This window comes from Nelumbo lutea, chromosome 1 (assembly GCF_056320005.1).
Source record: "Nelumbo lutea isolate HS-2025 chromosome 1, American lotus-T2T, whole genome shotgun sequence".
In the NCBI taxonomy this organism is placed as follows: domain Eukaryota; kingdom Viridiplantae; phylum Streptophyta; class Magnoliopsida; order Proteales; family Nelumbonaceae; genus Nelumbo; species Nelumbo lutea.
The window spans coordinates 7,672,915-7,692,283 of record NC_142684.1 but is presented as its reverse complement, the minus strand read 5'-3'; the positions used below and the strand labels follow the sequence as shown (position 1 = coordinate 7,692,283).

The 19,369-nt window shown below is 44.7% G+C and overlaps 1 pseudogene; it reads right to left on the bottom strand.

The window, feature by feature from the left end:
- Positions 1–9,403: 9,403 nt before the first annotated feature.
- Positions 9,404–11,168, bottom strand: LOC148873386 (UPF0481 protein At3g47200-like; annotated as a pseudogene).
- Positions 11,169–19,369: the final 8,201 nt, after the last annotated feature.

The following is a 19,369-nucleotide window of genomic DNA, read 5'->3' as shown; positions in this document are numbered from 1 at the left end:
CGTGCGCCGGCGCTCAGTCAGTTTCGAAAGGATGTGCGCCAATCACGTCTCGGTCTCGGGGGACGTGCACTCAGTGCGGCTGTAGGCCGTCAGATTGGCTTTGATCTAAGCCGTTGCCTTTTGGTCACTGTGAGCATAAATAGTGGGGGGGGGGGAACCCCAGTTGTTGTCACTTCTGTATTTCTCTCGAGCTTGCGTCTGAGTTTCAGCTCGCATCCAGTTCGCATCCAGGTTTTTTCAGTTAGCGCTCAAGGTCTTCCGCTCGTCCGAGCTCTTGTGTTCTACAGCTTTTGTCCGGGTGAGTACTTTCCTGGATCTCATCACTCCCGATGTCTAGCTCGGATGGCTCAGATAGTCCTTTCAACGGGTCTGATGTAGGTTCTACGAACCAAGTTGCATCCCTCGATAGCCCTAGCGAGCCAGAGGTAGAGCTCGAGGAAGAGTTCGAGCTTGTAGGCCGTGGCGCTTCGGGTAGTTTGGTGTCCACCTCTCGTCGGGGTCGGATGTTAGACAAGTTCGACCCTTCAACCATGACGCCCGAGGGGCTCCAATCCCTCATTACTTACTATAACTTGCCCGGGGAGTATGCTTATTTCATACATTCGGGTAGCTTTCCTTGGGAACACGGTCCTGATGAGATCGTGATATTCCGGGAGCAGCTCGCCGCGGGGCTGCGATTGCCTTTCCAATTCCTCTTTGTCGAAGTCTTGAACCACTTCGGCATGACGGTCGGCCAGCTTCACCCGAATTCCATTCGAAACTTGGTGGGGACAATCTCCTTATTCTGCGACGAGAGCTTTCCGTTGGACTTGGAGATTTTTTCTTCAGTCTTGATGCTTAAGAAGGAAGCGGGTCCCCTCCTCGGGCGTAGGCGGGCTTACTACCTGTCTCCTCGCCCGGGCTTTAATCTTTTACACGAGCTCCCCAACAAGGTCCCAGCATGGAAGCGGGATTATTTCGGGGTGTGAAGTGTGCTGGGGTGGCCTTTTCAGACTGGGTGGGGGATGGCTGCTCCTGACTCCGGGGTCACGCTTGACAAGGAGACGGCGAAGGGCCTCTGGCAATGGGCGCGACTTGGGCTGAAGTGTCAACAGTATCTGACGGAGGCCAAGCTCATTGCGGCCGGCCTGAGCTCGGGTTGGTTCTTCACTTAGAGACTCTTATCTTGCCGTCTTTCTAGCTTTTTACTGATGGCGAACTTCTTTTCACAGGTGTGATGGATTCGCGAGGGACCTGGGGTGGGCACTTGTTTCAAGGTATGAAGAGGAGAAAGCGGGTTGCCAAGCAAACTCGCGCCGAGATGCCCAAGATGCGGAGCCCGAGGTGCCGGGCTATCAGCCAGAAGATCCGCCTAGGGAGCCCGAGATGGTCCCTCTGATGCAGGAGCCGACAGGGGGCCCTTATGCTGAGACTACATACACAGGGGCTCCTACATACTCCGGTGCTCCTGCTTACTCCGGGTCTGCTCATACGCGAGCTGGGCCCTCGGGCTCGGGGGTCCCGGGGGATTTCAGGAGTGTGTTGACGCCGACCCATGCTCTTCAAAAGAGTAAAGAGGCTATCTTCCCCGAGGAGGTCGCGGCGTGGACTGATCTCCCTCTGCATCAAGTGGCCTGCCGTGCCATTACCCATGCCATGGTGGTAAATGTTCTCCTTTTTTAGAGCTCTTTGGCTTTTGTTTTGTTGGTTCTTTTGATCATTCGGTCTCTTTCGGTAGGTGAATTCTTCTATTCACGCCTTGGCGGCTCAGGTGGAGAGGAGCTCGAGGCAGGCGCGAGCTGCCAAAGAGGCTCGTCGCGCTGCCGAGGAGGCTGCTCGTGCTGCTGAGGAGGCTGCTCGTGCTACCGAAGAGACTGCTCGTTTTTCACGGATCAGGTAGGCGAGGTCTCAGAGAGATGCCGAGGCCATGGGAGTGGTGGTGAAGCACATGGCGGACTTGAGGCTGGATCTTCAGCAGCAGGTCGAGTATCTTCAGGAGGATATTAGGAATCTTTTCTCAAGGTATCGAAGATGCCAAGAAGAAGGCCGTCGATGAGTACATTGCTTCGCCGGGCTTTGATGATCTGATGGTGAATTCATATAGGAGGGGTTTTAAACTAAGCCGGTGGATGATTTGGAATACGTACCCCAAGCTCGATGTTAGCGCCATATCCACTTCACGCATAACTCAGGAGATGGCTAATGCTGCTGACGCTGAGCCAGACTCCGAGGGCGAGGCGGGGCCTTCAAGTTTTGTTGAAGTGCCTTCTGGTGATGAAGAAATAGTTCCGGGCTTGTAAATTTTTTTTTTTATATACTACCTTACTTTTGAAATGGAATGACTTTTGTTTAAGTGCTGGTTATTCTTTCTCCCGAACTGAGCATATTTGCCGAACTAAACGTATTTGCCGAACTGACTATACGTCTGGTCTGTTTTCTACCCGTGTTACCGCACTCGCGCGACCTGTTTCTTTGAGATGCCGATGTCCCCATTAGTTCGTTGTCTCCATTTCGCCTTTGGCTCTTTTCTTTGCTTGCCTGTGCCGAGGTTCCTTCGTTAGTTCGACATCCTAGCCCGTAGGCTTTGGTGGTGATTTTATCCATTTTGCTTGGCGGTCTATAGGTAGTATCGCTTTAGGTTGACAATGTTCCATGCTCGGGGTACTTGTTTTCCATCTAGGGTTTCGAGCTCGTATGCCCCCCCGAGTGCTTTCTTTATTCTATAGGGTCCTTCCCAATTTGGTCTGTTTTTTCCTATGCCGGGTTCGGGTACCATGACCTTATGGAGAACCAGGTCGCCGACGCGAAAGTTCCTCTTCTTTACTCTGGTGTTATAGTACCGAGCTACCTTTTGTTGGTAGGCCGCAGTTCGGATGTGTGCGAGGTCTCTCACCTCGTCTAGTGGGTCGAGGTTGGTGTGTAACTCGTCTTCGTTTGTTTGCTCGTCCTATGCTTCTAGTCGCAACGTAGGTACTTCGATTTCCGCCGGGATTACCGCTTCGGTGCCGTAGGTGAGGTTAAAGGGGGTCTCCACTGTGGCGGTTTTTTCCGTGGTTCGGTGAGCCTATAGAACACTTGGTAGCTCGTCCGCTCACAACCCTTTAGCTCGGTCTAGTCGTGCTTTCAGTCCACGGAGGATGGCTCTGTTCATTACTTCTGTTTGGCCTTTTGCCTGCGAGTGTGCGACCGACGTGAAGTTTTGACTAATTCCCATGCTTTGGCACCATTCTTGGAACTTGATATCCTCAAACTGTTTGCCGTTGTCGGAGATCAGTACCCGAGGTAGCCCGAAGCGACATACTATGTTCTTCCAAAAGAAGTTCTGTATGTTTCGGGCTGTTACCGTTGCCAGAGGTTCAGCTTCTATCCACTTTGTGAAGTAATATACTGCCACCACTAGGAATTTTCTCCCACTTGTCGTTGGTGGGAATGGCCCCAGAAGGTCAATGCCCCATTGCGCAAAGGGCCATGGACTGGTGAGGTACTTGAGGATGGCAGCAGGCTGATGGTGGATATTGGCATGCTTTTGACACTTGTCGCATTTTCTGACGAGCTCGACGGCCTCTGTCTTCATCGTTGGCCAGTAGTATCCTTGTCGAAGTGCCTTTTTGAGCGAGAGCTCTGCCCCCTAGGTGTCCGCCGCACAAGCATTCATGAGTGTCGTGGAGTACGAGCTCGGCTTCAGCCGATCGCAAGCATCGCAGGTAGGGGAGCGTGTAGGATCGTCGGTACAACCGTTCGTCTATTATGACGTATTTGGCTGCCTGGCACTACACCCTCTTGGCTGCATTGCGGTCCACAGAGAGGGTTCCGTCTAGCAGGAAGCTCGCAAGTGGGTCGATCCAGCTCGGCTCTGCTTCAGAGACGGGAGCGACCTCTTCTGCTCCATCGAGAATACTGGGCTGAGGTAAGTCCTCTATGTAGACGGTTCTCATGGCGTTGTGACTCGTGCTGGCTAGTCGGGACAGGGCGTCGACCTCAGTGTTCTCTAACCTCGGGATTTGCTTGATGAAGTGTGATTGGAAGTTGAGCAGAGCCTCCTTTATTTTTGCCAAGTATGCAATCATAGCGAGCTTGTGTGCTTCGTATTCGCCTGTAACTTGGTTGACCACGAGCTGGGAATCACTGCAAATAACTACGTGCTTTGCTCCGACCTTGTGCGCTAGGTTCATCCCGGCTATCAGTGCCTCGTACTCCACCTCGTTGTTGGATGCCGCGAACTCAAAGTGTAGTGCGTATTCCAACTTTGTTCCGCTCGGGCCACGTAGCACTGTTCCAGCCCCGCTGCCCTGCTGGTTCGATGAGCCATCTACGTGAAGGATCCAGGGCTCCTCATCCTAGTTTGCGCTTGGTCTAACCAGGAGAGATGCTACACTGGTTGCTACTTCACGGGGTTCAGACTCAATTGGCTTGGGAGCTTGGAGCTCGCCCGAACTGGGGATCTCGGGCTCAACCAACTCAGGGGCTTCGAGGCTAAACATGCATTCGGCGATAAAATCTGCCAAGGCTTGGGCCTTAATAGCAGTTCTTGGCTTGTATTGGAGGTCGTACTCGTTGAGTTCGATGGCCCATTTCGTTAGTCGACCGGAAACCTCGGGTTTGAGTAAAACTTGTCTCAGAGGTTTGTCGGTCAGGATGATGATGGTGTGAGCCTAGAAGTACGGGCGGAGTTTCCGAGCTGCTATCACCAGTGCGTATGCTATCTTTTCTATCTGCGGGTACCTTGTCTCTGCTCCCTGCAAAATTTTACTAACATAATATATGGGTCGCTGGACCCGGTCTGTTTCTTTTATTAGTACCGAACTGACCACCTCGTCGCTTGCTAAGAGGTACAGTTCTAAGACCTCGCCCTCCTCGGGCCGGGCTAAGGTTGGCACACTAGCGAGGTAACCTTTTAGCTCGTCAAACGCGAGCTGACAGTCTTGGGTCCACTTGAACCCTTTGCCGTTGATTGCTTTAAAGAAAGGTAGGCAGCGATCTGCTGATTTGGACATGAAGCGGCTTAGAGCGGCTATGCGGCCGTTTAGCCTCTGAACTTCTTTTACTTTCCGAGGTGGTCTCATATCTAGGATGGCTTTTATCTTTGTCCGAGTTGGCCTCAATACCGTGCCGATTGACAATGTAGCCTAGGAATTTGCCCGAGGTGACGCCAAAGACACATTTGTTGGGGTTCAATTTCATGCTAAACTAACGCAGGATTTGGAAGACAGAATCTAAGTCTTGTATTAGTTCTTGTGAAAACTACGTCTTGACGACCATGTCGTCTACATAACACTCTATCTTCGTGCCAATCAGGGGCCGAAACAGCCTATTTACAAGTCTTTGGAAGGTCGCCCCGTCATTTTTTAATCCGAAGGGCATGACCTTGTAACAGTACAGGCTGAACTCGGTTATGAAGCTGTTTTTTTCCTCATTGGACTGGTCCATCCAGATTTGGTTGTAGCCTGAGTAGGCGTCCAGGAAGCTTAGCAACTCATGTCCCGAGGTCGCGTCCACTAGGTGGTCAATTCTGGGGAGGGGGAAGCAATCTTTCGGGCAAGCTCGGTTCAGGTCGGTGTAGTCGACGCACATGCGCCACTTGCCATTCGCCTTTTTTACCAGCCCAAGGTTGGCCACCCAGCTCGAGTAATGGACTTCCCTTATGAAGTCTGCTGCGAGGAGCTTCTCGACCTCCTCGTCGACCGCCCTCCAGCGTTTTGGGGCTAAGTTGCGTTTCTTCTGTCTAACGGGTCTGACTACAGAGTCAGTGTTAAGTTTGTGAGTTATAAGGCCAGGGTCAATACCGAGCATATCGGCCGCGGACCATGCAAAAATATCTAAATTTTGAAGTAAAAAACTCACCAGTTCGGTTCCTCGACAGAAGCACCGATCTGGAGTGTGTGAGCTGGGTCCATAGCCGAAGTCGGGATTGCGACTGTTTCCTCTGTGGGCGAAGTTCGTTCATCGCCTTGCTCCGCAGGCCGCTCCAGTTCGAGGTCGTCGGCTACCTTGGTTTTTCCCTTCAGGGCGGCAACATAACACTTGCGGAACTCGAGCTGGTCGCCCCATGCTACCCCCTCACTGAAGTCCGTAGGGAACTTCATGGCCAAATAGTAGGTGGAGACCACCGCCCGTAGGATATGTGTGACCGGCCGCCCTATTATGGCATTGTATGGGGAGGGGGTCGCGACCACTCAGAAATCATGGTTGAGTCTGACCGCACAAGGCCATGTGCCGACTTCCACAGGTACTGTTATTTTTTCGAGGGGCCTGACTTCCTCTCTGCTGAAACCCACCAGGGGAGTGTTCGCGGGCTTCAGTTCGCTCCTCTGTAATTGTAGCTGGTCAAATTCTGATTTAAAGAGGATGTCCGCCGAGCTGCCTGAATCTACGAGTACGCGTCTAACCTCGAAGTCGCTGATCCTTAGTTTAATGACAAGTGCGTCATTGTGGAGGTAGTGGACCCCTCGCGCGTTGTCCTCCATGAAGAGGATTGGTTCTTCGGTCTTTGGTCTCTTTGGGGGGTTCCATTCCTCGAGGGCCGCTTCGCGAACTGAAATCCGGGCTGTTGCCGAGGTACACCCTACTACCACCGAACCTCCCACAATTACATGGATGGTTCCACGAATTGGCCTCTCTTCTGGAGGCTGTCGCTGCAACGGTTCGGCAGGTTTGCTGCTAGATTCGGGGGCATCCTTTTCATGCTCCCCTTGCCGACCTGCCTTATTGTTATTATTGTTGTGCTGTACAAAGTTTCTCAAGTATCTGCAACGGATGAGCCCCTCTATCTCATCCCGGAGATTATTACACTGCTCGGTACTATGACCATGGTCTCTATGGAAACTACAAATACAAATTCTTATTTCTTTCGTTTGGATTTCCCTTTAGGCGAGGTGGCCACTTCATGTATGGGGCATCCTTGATCGTCATTAAGATCTCGGTCCGCCTTGTGTTTACGGCGTGTAATCCGTCCGAACTGCTAGGGGAGCTTGGAACGACTGGTTCGGCTTCGGCTCCCGGGCCGGGTTTTTCCTGTTGACTGGGTTGGAGGGCTCGCCTTCCCTCTTTCTTTTCTCGTTCCCGCCTTCGGTTCGTTGGTTGATTTCTTCCTCTGTCCTCATGAACTTGTCCGCGAGCTTGAGGAATTCGGCTACGGTTGCGGGCTGGTTAGCTACCATGTGCCATTTGAATTCTTTGTGCGTTACCCCTCTTTTGGCCGCCGCGAGCTGCACCGTGGGGTCCAACCGCAGTATCTGCAATCATGCTTCATTGAATCGCTTGATGTAGCCACGTATGGATTCTCCTTCCCTTTGGACTACTCCGAAGATGCTTTCCTCTGTTCTGGGGCACTGTTTGCTGGTGACAAAGTGTGCGGTGAAGACCTGCACGAACTGAGCCCAACACTTTATTGACCCGAGGGCCAGGTTCCTGTACCAAGTGCGGGCTACCCCCTGAAGGTGGTGGTGAAGGCCACGCACATGCACGATTCGCTGGCCCTGGCGAGGTGCATTTGGTACTGGAAAGCGTCAACGTGGTCGTTGGGGTCGAAGGACCCGTCATACTTGTCCAGAGGTGGGAGCTTGAAATCCCTGGGCAAGGGGACCGCCAGGAGTCCTGATGCGAGGGGGGAAGGAACTGAGAGAATCGGGGCAGCTTCTACCTCGTCCGAGCTCGTCTCTTCTTTGCCCTGAGCTCTGACAGGACACGGGTGGTGGTTCGACGACTTCACTATTGAGTGGGCGTTACTGGCACTGCTGGCCTCCGTGTTGCTGAGTTCGATGGGCCCGAAATGCTGGTAGTTTGCTGCTGCCAGGGCGTCGAATTGGTTTTCCGTGAGTGGGAACTCGGGCTTGGAGCGCCGAGGTGCCGATCTCGCGGGTGAGGTTCCCGACCCGCCTACGAGCTGCGAGGCGGGGATGATTTTTTTTCTCTCTTCGGCCTGGGGACGAGGCCTAGCTGTTAGGGGGTTCTGGGGCCTGGAGGCCTTTGCTTGGTGGGGGCGCCCATCCTGCAGGGAGGCCTTGACCGGCATCGGAGCAGGGTGGCAAGGTGGAAGTAGTGGTTGGTTCAGTGGCAGTTGGGGGAACTGCTGTTGATAGTGATACTGGGAGATGTTGTGCAGCACTTGGTGCTGGTGAAGCCGGTGTTGCTGGAACTGTTGCATTTGGGCTTGCATTGCCCGCATGCACTGCATCAGGTCGTCCAACCGGTTTTGGCTGGCTGCCACGGGGGCGGCAGTCAGTTCAGTAAATGTTGTATCAATAGGGGGAGGAAAGGGGATGCTTGTGGCTGGAAGGTTTACGGGCGCCACTGCTTGGGGCGCATTCAAGCTGGGGATTCCATCCACCGAAAGGGGGATGGTGAACTGTTCAACGCACACCACGGGAACTTGAAGTTGTTCCCCGGTGGTGTTTGTCTCCGTACCACATTCGGCGTTGCTGGAAGAGGCCATGAGTGTTGGTTTTTTTTTTGAAGAAGGAAGGGGGGTTATGAGAGTTTAAAGGGAGGCTTTTTGAAGCGTTTCCCACAGACGACGCCAATTGATGATGCGCAATCCGGCCGGTCCTAGCTGTCAACGACCGTGCCTCTGAACTGAGTAGCGGGGAACCTGAAACAGAGGAGATGAGGAAGCTCCGAGGAGAACCCGGTGTAAAGGCTCCGAAACTTAAGTTAGAATCCTTCAAAGGCAAGATAAACCAGATAGTGCAAAGTTTGCATACCTCCTCTTTGGGGGAGTGGAGAGCCTTTTATAACCACCTCGCGCACTCACTCCTAGACTCCTGTCAGGTCTGGAATGAGTATTTCCGTGCTTCTGCCAGTTCGGGCGTCATCGCCTCTGCTGAGGTAGAACCGTCATTGCTCCTTTTGTCGGAGCCGTCTCTATAACTGGAGGTAGTGGTGACAGGTGACGGTGGCAGGTGGCCGTTAGAAGCGCGACCGTCAAGCGTCAGATCCCAAGTCAGTCAGGTGCGGCGCCCCTGGATACGGACTCCTTCGGTGTCAGGTACGGTGTGGTTCGTTTAGTTCAATGATCTGGAAGCGAAGTGCCTGGAGCGGTGCGTGAGGCGGTCTTGAGTTCGGATAAAAAGGGGGGGGGTCCCGAACTGTCATAAGATGGGCCAGTTCGGGTCTCTGCTTTGTGTGACTTGGGGCCAAAGGGAGAGTTCGGGCTCCTTGTAGGGAGTTTGAACTCTAAGTAGGGAGTTCGGGCACCTTGTAGGGAGTTCGGGCTCCTCGTAGGGAGTTCGAGCTCTAAGTGGGGAGTTCGGGCACCTTGTAGGGAGTTTGAACTCCAAATAGGGAGTTCGGACCGCTGGTCTCCTCCCTTTGGTGTTTGTATCCTCGGTACGCTGTTTTAAGTGCCGAGCTACTTTTTTTTGCCACGTGGCGTGATTTGCGAGGTCGGGCCAAATCTTCCATCATCAGAAACCAATGACATTACACATCATGAGTGATGGAGATAGAAAGAAAGGGTAGAGAACAAAGCAGCTATAAAAGTAAGAGAAAGCAGCAGAATTGCAGCAGTGAATGAAAGAACCGCCCAAGGATTTTTAAAGTAGTCACGCATCAGGGATGTATGCCATCGGCTTCTGAAATGGGCATTAACTTGTTCACAGAGATCTACATAGTAGAAGTGGTTGAGGTAAACGCCATTGGAGAGATTGTTGAAGAGAAAGGATACTTCTTCATGGTTGCCCATGAGATGCGTGATGATTCTTCTTCGTTTTAGATACTGAACATCCTCAGGAGTGTCTATGAGGCTATCCATGAGATACGCATAAGAAGTGATCCGACTGGTGCAGCTATGGTAACACTGCTCGAATGCAATCAAGTTTCTGAAAAGGCAATTTGTGTAGTCCTGAACGTTCAAATTAGGAATTTCTACTACTCCATTACTAAAGGTTATGTCCATGAAGCTATCAGCCTTGTCCTTCTTCTTGAACTTGACTCCAGCTTCTCTGAGTTCTGTTACACAATGAGTTATCTCTGGTTCCTGAATGTCCCTTGGCTTTCTCAACACTATTGAGGCCAGAATACCTCTGCGTAATAAGTGGAGCAGATGCTCAACTTTTAGATGGGTCCTATCTTTGGACGTCATTCCGCCCATTGGCAGCATATTATCAAAGAAATTGAATACAAGTTTGTCAAGGGATGAGACTGATTTTTGTTTAACAAGAGCATTGATTATGTCGTATAACCGCTCAAGAACAAAGAAGGGAAGTTGATTTTTAAGTAATAACATGTCTCTGAGTATTGTAGGGAGCATCCTTTCAGAACTGAATATTTGGTCCTTCTCGTCCAATTTTTCTTCAGTCTTTTTCATCAAGTACTCCTGCTCTTCCAAATGCTGCTCTGAATATCTGGAAAACAGCTCGATCATGAAACAACCGTCTACCAACATCATTTCCACAAATTCATCACTGCTGAGGTAGTCAATGGGTTCAGAGTAGTACTTCCGAGCATTTGCTTCTAATGCTCTCATGGCTTTGATGCAGTCGTCCAAGATTTTATCCGGTTCTGTTGTACGGGAGAGAAGTGCTTTCAGATACCACTGTTTATGCTCTTCCATGGCTCCCAGGTTTTCCTTGCATCGATGAAATGGGCCAATGGAGATTATCTCAGGCACGTAGGCCTTCTCATTGGTTTTGCGAAGTGTCTCAGGAACCCTGTATATACAACAGTCAGTGAACCTTGCAGAGCTGAGCTTGACCTTGTTCTTGATAGCAGCTAGCAAAACATTGTCTGCAACTTCAAAATTAGTACTGCCATCCATTCTAGCCGAACGCTTTCGTCTGCTAGATCCCTCTTCTTCAATTTCAGTGGAAGTCTGTTCACTTAGTCCATTTTCTACAATCACACTACTCTCAACATCTCGAACATTACTTAGAGACCCAAGGCTGCTCTCCCCTCTGTAAGAAGCCAATGGCATCTTTCATTCATTTTCAGAGTTCGCTTCTCCATTTCCATTTCTATATTTATTACCTGTCCAATCCTTTCTAGCTATCGGTGAAGCTCTTCTACTTCGTACATTCTCAGAAGAATCAGTACAGTAGTCTTCAATGGTTTGACCTTTGCTATCAGGTTCATGCTCTACTCTCTCTCCATCTTCTCCAATTTTAACCGGAGAAAGTTGCCCTTTAGCGAAATCAGCTTCATCGTTGATGACTTCCTTGCCTACTTTCGACAAATATTTTCTTAATCATATTCATCCTGCAAACATGAAAACATTTTAAAGAAGGATATAATTTGCGATTTTCCTTTTCAATGATATAAAAATTAAACCAAGGCCTTATATGCAATTGAACTACCTTCTGCTAGTGTTGTGTACTCATTACAAGGCATTCTTCATCAGAAGAAGGAGATGATGAATGCAGAAAAATCAGAGAAACCTTAATGAACTATGAGAATAATAATTAATCAGTTCATCTGTTGACCAAAAAATGCTTGTAGGTTTATTGTGGGCTAAAAATTTCCACTTCGGTTCTAAGAGGATATGCCCCATGGAAGGAAAGAAAATGTTAATATATATCTAAAATCAGATTAATCTCAAACAAAATAATAGGCATGGTTGTAGGGGTGGCCCTGGTTAGGCCTGGACCAGAATTATCACCTGCGACAAAAGGTTATAGCCTGGGCCCGGGTCCAGTCCAGCCTGAGTTCCAGACCTACCGCCTTATGACTTATTTATAAAATATATTAATTATATAAAACATGATATATATGATATTATATGTTTTATAATATGTGCATAAAAATTTATTTTATACAACATATAATATAAAATAGGAAAAAACTAGGCCGCCAGAAAGAAATCATACCCCCCGGAATTTTGATAGGTCCTACCAGATCGGTCATCACTTGTACAAAGCCTGTTTATATGTTATAAGTTTTTTTTTTTTTTCCTGGTGTCATGGCTGAATTTGTACTATATGTGTCAAATTATAACATTTATATATAAATTTAGTAAGTGTGCACGTGTTATGTGGCAATTATTTATGATAGTAAATAATATGTTTCTGAGGATTTTTATAATTTTTTATATTTCTATATTTAAAAATTAGTCTTATTTGTCACACTTATTTTTTTTTAATATGATGAATATACAATATTAGAGACGTGCCTAATATTTTCTATGATTTTTTATATTTTTATAATTTTCTGCATTTTAATATTTTTAAATTATTATTATTATTATTATTATTATTATTATTATTACTACTACTACTACAATTTAATAAAAGATTGAATTATTGACTTGCCACCATACAGGAAAATAATTACATTTTTGGGTTAGTTTTCAATCTGTATTTTATTTCTATCATCAACTAAAATAATTATTTATCGTCACACTTATTTTTCTTTTAATTAAATGAAGTAATGGTAGTTAATACCCTATATATAAAACTTAATGAAAATGAATTGAATGAAGAGAAATGTAGTAATTCAAATTAAATTTTGTTACTTCACACTTAGAGAGTGACCAAATTCAAAAATTGAGGTATTTTAGTTAAACAAAACTTTGACACTCTTATTCCCACTTAATAGTAGTATGCATACATATAAAATATAACATAAAATAACAAACGAATGTGGACCTAAACAAAAAACCTAATTCCAGCCCAGAATTTTCAATCGAGGCTACATTGCTTTCTTGGGCCATGTTGAAAATGATCACCCTATTCGCCTTGTACATAGTAGAGGGTGGTCATTACCTAATATTGTAATAATAATGATGAGGGAACTATGGGAACATTTATACAATCTAAACAAGGCTTTTAGGTTATCCATCTTCTCAAATTTGATAAGCATTACTTCACTCCTACTCTGGTCTGACAAATGTGACCTAGAGATGGCAATTTAATCGGCCCCTAGGGGTGGCCATGAGCCGATTGGCTTGTCAAAAGCTCGGCTCAGCTTGACTCAGTTTAAATTGAGCTCGACCCTGATATATATAGGTTTGTTTGTTAATTGAGTCGAGCTCGAGCCAGTGAAGATCGGCTCGTGAGTCTAGTATAATAGATACATACATACATATACATATACATATAAAAATAAATATATAAATATATATAATAAATAATTTTTATAATTTTTATAATTTTTATTTTTTGATGTAAAATAAAAACATTTTTTATATGTATAATAATTAATAATTTTGTTATTCTTAATTTTTGTATGTAAATATATATGGTTTAAATACATACAAGTAGGGCTAGCAATTTTGACCCACCCAACCCACCCACTTTGGAACCCACCCATATCCACCTAATCTATTGGTGGCTTAATATGGGTCGAGTAACCCATTAGGGTCAGGGTGTGTTGGGTTTACATGCAATTTTATACAAAAGCATTTTTACAAAAGCACTTTTATAAAAGTACTTTTATGAAAGAACTTTTATAAAAACACTTATGAAATCATAAAATCACTTTTACGAAAGTACTTTTACAAAAGTACTTCTACACAAAAGCACTTATATAACAATACTTTTACGGAAGCATAAAAGCACTTTTAGTGCTTTTACGAAAGTAGTTTTATGAAAGAACTTTTACAGAAGTATTGTCATAAAATTACTTTTGCGAAAACACATTTATAAAAGTTATGCATTTTTTTCATTTTCTGTAATTGTTTTTGATATTTTCTTTATTTTTTTTGCAATTTTTGGTATTTTTCTACATTCTCTATAATTTTCTAGTATTTTTTCCATATTTTCTATTTTTCTACGAAAGTTCTTAATTTTTTGTATTTTTAATATTTTTTTACTTTTTGTACAATTTTTGTGTAATTTTTTACATTTTCAGCAAATTTCTACTATTTTTTGCATTTATTTACAATTTTTGCAATTTTGGGTATTACTACTTTGCTTTTTAATGGATAAAATAATTAAATAAATAAAATATTCAAGATAAAGTAATCTATCAAACATAATTTGTGGTCATCCTTAAATCTTATTCACTTAGGGCCCGTTTGGTTTCATTGCCTTGAGAAAACTTTTTATAGATAATTCGCCTTGAAAAACGAAACAACTCTTTTTTCTCACTTTATAACAGCTAGGTGCCATTAGGCTCTATATACGTCAAAAAGAAAGTGAGAGAACATTTTATCATTACAAAGAAATATCATTTTAATGTTTCATAATAAACGTTTTTCACATAATCTAAGACAAATATTTCTTTGATAAACAGTTCAATCAAACAAAAATTGAGACACCATGGCAGTAAATGCTTATTTGGCACTGATTTAGAAGCAATTTTGTGATCAACTGCAATAGTACCAAACAGTCTAAAAGACAGACGGCCCCTTCCAAAATTGTCCCAGTATTTAGAATTGCAAAATTAGGAAACCTTCAGTTTCAGGGTTTCTGGTTTAATTTCCAAGGCCATGAAGTGGGGATAAATTAGAAGGAGAAAGTTAGTCAATGAAAAAATGACTGAAGTTCTGAAGTTCCCAGGGGTTGTGGGTGTTCTTAACCAATTCATGCATGTTCCTAAGACTACACATTTAGAGGTAGTCGATAGAATCCTCAAGTACCTAAAGAAGTTCCCAGGGGTTGGTTTACTTTTCCAGAAGAATGGTCACTTGAAGGTTGAGGTGTATACTGATGTTGACTGGGCCGGATTAGTTGATGACAAAAAGTCTACTAGTTGGTATTGTTTCTTTGTGGGAGGAAATTCTGAAGTTCTGAATTTCTTTAGGGAAAAGAGACAAATCTCACCTTACTCTATCTCAAGTGTATATGCTGCAGTCTACTTTCGATTGTTGAATTTCTCACTTTCCCATGGCAGAAAAACTAGGAACCATCATCGTCTGGCCGCAGGCATGTAAGAATCACCTCAACAGAAACGCCATTAATTCTTCCTCTGCTTTGCCGGAGGGCGGCTTGTTTGGTGGGGCTGCCGCCGTATGCGGTGGGAAAGCCGAGCGGAGAGGCGCTGTGATAGATTTCTCTGAGTCTCAGTATTCATCTGGATCAGACTCAGAGAGCGTCGAAGAATAACATTCATTACAAATCAAACGAATGGCTTAAAGATATATAACACCAAAAAAATATATAAAAAAAGGGAAGATTACTTGCAGCTTTTATGGTCGCTATTGACTTTCCAGTTGACCTGAAGTAGGAAGTATCCACGATACATCACTTACAGTCTGTTTTGGAGCGCTCGGGGATGAGCTATTAAAAAAAAAAAAAGGTAAATCACTGGTTGATAGCAAATTTGGGCTCTGTGGATTGTTTTTTTAATTTCACCAAACATAGCGCAGTCTTTGTGGGGCTCACCTTTAAAAAGTAAAAAATTGCTTGTCATGAATTCATTGGGTATACAACCATTCAACCTCTTGCTTAGCATTTATAGCTGGCATAACTATTGCATTCAGTTAATTTGGTATATTTTTGGCATCGATGCAGCAACGTTTGCTGATAGTGCCCCATATCTTTTTTCAGCATTGGTACCCATTATAGGAAGTCCACGTCACTACCACATCATATCCTTATTGGCAACAATAAGTGCCAATATGAAAAAATGTTGAATTCGACCTTGCTCCAAAACACGCCTTCTTCTCGATTTCCAAGACATGGCTTGGAGAACCGTTTTTATGAAAAAATGGTTCCAACATATTGATATTTCTTGGAAAATTATTTTTTCCAATGTAGCGCTGATGTATCACCATTTTTTTGGAGCAATGGCATTGATGCCAAACAGACAGCTGATCTCCCAAATGAGCATTTGATTAGAGCCTCATGAGGGAGCTTGGACTACATGCTTGGTGTTGGCAAGCAAGTCTGAAAACACACTTTTAATCTTAAATAGGGCTACAACTTGGGTTGGTCGGATTTAATGTGAATCCAGATAGCCAAGCTTAAGACCCAACCCGGATTTAATTTTAGGTCAAGCACAATCAAACCAACCCAATTGTAGCCCAAGGATAAAAAATACAAGTTCATGTAAAGATTCCAATTGGGTCCATGAAATGAATCAATGTTAATGAATCCAAACTTTGGTTCTAGGAAGAAGACTCAGGGAGTCTGGTGTGCCCAGGATGCGCCGTTAAACACCTAGGACACCAGTTTAATAATTTATATTTTTTCAATCCTCAAAGCTAAATAAAGAACGTAGTTTAGTGGTGAAGAAGGGGTCGAATCCTCAGGGAAGCAAGGTTAAAAATTATTATTTTATTTTGGACAAATAAGAAAAAGAAAACAAAATTGGGATTTGCGGAGAATATGAAAATAAAATTTATTAAAGCTGAAATTAAATATTTAGAATTGAAAAAGACAAGAAGTTAAATTTAGAAATTAAATAAAACTAAAATTAACAAGAAAATAAATAAAAATATGCTAAATTTCGGATCTAGTGGTGGTAGTTTTCCAGGAAGACAAACTGCAAGTTGTTACTCCTCCGTTCAGCCCTCTAACCCCTCGAGACACCATAGCTTTGAATTGGGCGAATCCAAATCTGCAAAAGACAAAGAAAAACATAAATTAAATAAAATCAAAATAAAAAATTACAAAAAATTACAGAAAAACTGAATAATAACAAGAAATAAAATAAAACAAAATAAAAATGGTGGATCAACTCCAATGGTGGTAGTTGCAGGTTGGACGAACTGCTTAAAGGAACCCCTCTTGACAAGAACTGGGCGTCCTCCTTCCTTTAACCCTTGAACCCCTCAAGAAGCCTTGGCCTTATGAACTGGGCTAACCAATCCCTTCTCCAGGGCCCTTGGGGTCCTTTGTAAAGAGAAGGTGGACAAAATTGGGATTAGAGAGAAAGAGAGGAGCGACTAGTGGGTTTATGCAGAAAATGGGCGCCCTTAGGGTTTAGGAATGGAGGCTTAGGATTAAACTAGAGGGATCCTATGGGTAGAGTGAAAAGGAAAGGGCACCTATAAGTATTGGAGGGTTGTGATTTAAGCTCTTAGGATTGAATGGTTGAGATTTAGGTGCATAAGGCTGAAAGGTGGAGATAAAAAGGAGTGGGTGGCGCCCTAGGGTGATTGGCTGAGATAGAGAGTGAAATAGGGGGCTGAGATCTTGTGGCTAAAGACTGAATGGTGGGGATTATGAGTTAGGTGGCGTCCTAGGGTTAGAATGCTAAAGAGATGGTGCCCTAAGTTTTGTTAAGGAGAGGGGAGTATGCTAATATAGTAGGAGGGGCACCTTTCTAGGTTTAGTAGATAGGAGGCGCCCTCCTGTGCTTAGTTTGTCCCATAAACGCCCCCTCTCTCAACTAGAATTCTCATCAACTTCCCAAAATCTGTAGAAAACTCTGTAAATTTCCCAATTTTTACCTATAATTTGCATAGGGACCCTCAGAGGTCACAACATTGAATTTAACCAAAAAAATGGTACAAATTAGTTAGTCTAAAGTCTAAAATACCCTTAATATGATGCCCTTAAGGCATCAAAATACAACATTATTAGAGTCATGATCAACTATGAAACTCTTCGATTCTTCCTCTTACAAACAACGTGCTTTACAGTTGTCTTGTATCTCTTTTCATGGGTCCTAGACATACCAAAATATCAAACCTTTATAATTTATATTGAAGTTGGTTTACATGTGGGAAAATTACATCAACGCTCATCCCATAAATATTATCGTGACAATAATTTATTAAGTATTGCCAAATTCAAATCCAAATTCAGATACGTGGAGGTGCCATCTGGCTCAACTGATAAGGTCTTCATCGTAGTTCTTTCGTTGACTCTCTCTCCCTTTTTCCCTTCCTCCTATTTATGCCTCCCATTTTATAACATCATCTGATTCTTAACTTGCCATATCATCACAGCAAATTATACTATCGTGATAAAGGAGGAAACTTCCCCAAGGACCAAATGCTGAGGAAAAATAAAGATATTGAGTTTCCATTTTAGTATTTTCTTACAAACAAAATTTCTCTTCCCACTCCCAAATAAATATTAGTATGAAACACAAGCTATATCCAATATAACCAAATGGCCCACCTTTTTGCTTATGTTTCATGTAAGGGCTAGCTAAAATTGCACAACTCTTCAGTATTCAATCATGTATCTTTCTTCTCAGTCTCCTTCGTATGTTCCCAATGGTTGGAGGGAGATTCAAATTTACAAGAATCTCTCTCCTGCCTCTCTTGTTTTTTGTCTTTTCCTCTTCACACCCTTGAGTGCATAGGAAGAGTTCTTGTCCCACATTGTTTCGTAAAGGAGTGAAGTTGAGTATATTTGTAGCTTTGCTCTCTCTATGGGTAGAGACCCATGGGAGGATAGCACTATAGAAATTCCATTCATGTGAAGGGGGTGGGGATGCCTTTCACATGTGTTTGCTGAGCCGAGCCGGGTCAGGGTGTGGGCAAGGGTGTGGCTGCGTGTACGCGCGATGCATTAGATCATTTTGTTTTAACCGAATTATACCTTTTCTTTTTAAATTAAGTCTTTTTCAGTTTTGAATTTAATTTCAAATTAAACTGTTTTCTTTTTGTGTCTCGTCTTCCTCCTTGTGTCTCTTCGAACAGGTGCGCTGTTCTGAAGAGTCTCCTATCTGAAAGGACACATCCGTGTCCATTCAGGTCTGAGAGCACTCTGTAAATAGAGTGTTGGTCGTCCCAGTCTACAAACACCCTTTTTGACATTCTTGTTTTCTCTGAGAAATCAGAGCATCAATCTTCTGTTGTTCGCGGAGGTCTAATAAGCAAGTGCACGCCTATTAGTGGTTTGTGGGCTGTTTTTGTTAGACAATTGTATGCCCTTAGCTCCAATCAGAATGATGTACATTATGAATTTATTGTATATGAATAAAGTACTTATTTGATTCATGTTTCTGTGGTCTGTTTCTATGTAATACCCTTAAACTGGACACTTATGAGACTCATGTTAGTTTAGAATTTTCACAGCCGTTGGGTTCTTCCTGCTCCACTCGGAGGAGGCAGTATGACTTGAACTGGTCCCAACTAAGGCCTGGTTCTTCCTGCTCCACTCGGTAGATGTTCTCTCGTTCACCGGAGCCCTCTGCCCGATCTGGGTGGCGGCTGTTGTTGGTGGCTGCCTCTTCAGAACTCCTTTAGGCAAGCCTTCAACAAAGTCCAAAGAGATATTGGCCCAGATCTCTATTGGGAGTGAAAAAGGTTGCAGGAGGCCTGCCGAGTGTAAATTCTCCCACTTCTGTTGCTGACATATGGAGCAGTTCTGGATGAAATCCCTAACCGAGCCTCGCATGTCGTGCCAATAAAAATTGACACGGATGCGGTGTAACATCTTCTGAACCCCTTCATGGGTGGCGTTATGGATGCTGGCGATGATGGCTGGAATCAATGGACAATCTGTTGGGAGATATACCCTTCCTTTGTACAGCACAAGTCCCTCATGGATGGACCAGTTTGGTTTGGTCATGCCTGACTGTAAGTCTTGCACCAGGTCCTTCCATGTTGGTGATTGGT